Source organism: Anneissia japonica, unplaced genomic scaffold, assembly GCF_011630105.1.
Source record: "Anneissia japonica isolate Jap-2015-1 unplaced genomic scaffold, ASM1163010v1 scaffold170621_len787_cov227, whole genome shotgun sequence".
NCBI classification, from domain to species: Eukaryota; Metazoa; Echinodermata; class Crinoidea; order Comatulida; family Comatulidae; genus Anneissia; species Anneissia japonica.
In genome coordinates this window covers 1-787 of record NW_022696547.1, presented here as the reverse complement: position 1 = coordinate 787, position 787 = coordinate 1, and the positions used below count along the sequence as shown (strand labels likewise).

General features: G+C 34.8%; 1 long non-coding RNA gene across 1 annotated transcript; it reads left to right on the top strand.

Moving 5' to 3' along the window:
- Positions 1 to 180: 180 nt before the first annotated feature.
- Positions 181 to 787, top strand: LOC117102122. Its single transcript, XR_004444361.1, has 3 exons — positions 181 to 320; positions 593 to 629; positions 771 to 787. It is a non-coding gene; the product is annotated as an uncharacterized LOC117102122 (long non-coding RNA).

Sequence of the window (787 nt, the reverse complement as noted above, 5' to 3'; positions counted from 1 at the left end):
GCATATACATCATAACATTAAAGAGAGGAATCTCTGAGTGTGGAAAAAAAGTTGCCCTGGGGAACTTCTGCTGTCTACTGTATGCAGCATAATCTATGACTGTCTGCATAGGTCTCTGGTTTGAATTCCATTTGGGGCAATTTTTTTTATATATTTATGAAGTAAATAAACTTCAGAAGTGCATTCTGTTTTAATTGTTTCCTCCAGAATATCTAGATGCATGTAGTGTGTACACAGATGCTCTTGAACTTTGCCCTTTGACTTTCAAGAAGGAGCGATCTATAATGTACTCTAACCGAGCTGCATGTAAGCTCAGGCTGGTAAGAAGTGAAGTATTGATTTTTATATATGGTGGTCAAGTTCTAGATGCTAATTATTGCAGACGCAAGAGTAATGTCTGTGTTACATTACACATCTTTAATACTATATTATTATTTTCTTTATATATCTCTTTGTCCTAAACTTGCCTTGGTGCTGAGTTTGCTGGTAGTGGTAGCCATTATACCTCAATTTTTGCTTGCTGCTGTCGTCATTTTGCATATTTAGTACAATGTATGTATAAGGTGTATATTTATATTTATTCCCTTAATAGGAACAGCTTGAGGAAGCCATCAGTGACTGCACAGAAGGTGAAATATTTGTTTATCTTTTTTTCATTTTACTTTACACAATACATTTTCAGAGAGATTCATTCATTCTGATGGTAGTTTTTATATAATTTTCAACCTCCTTGCGATACCCTATATTTTACTGTCCTGTTATGCTTTCAGCCTTAACACTCAACCCA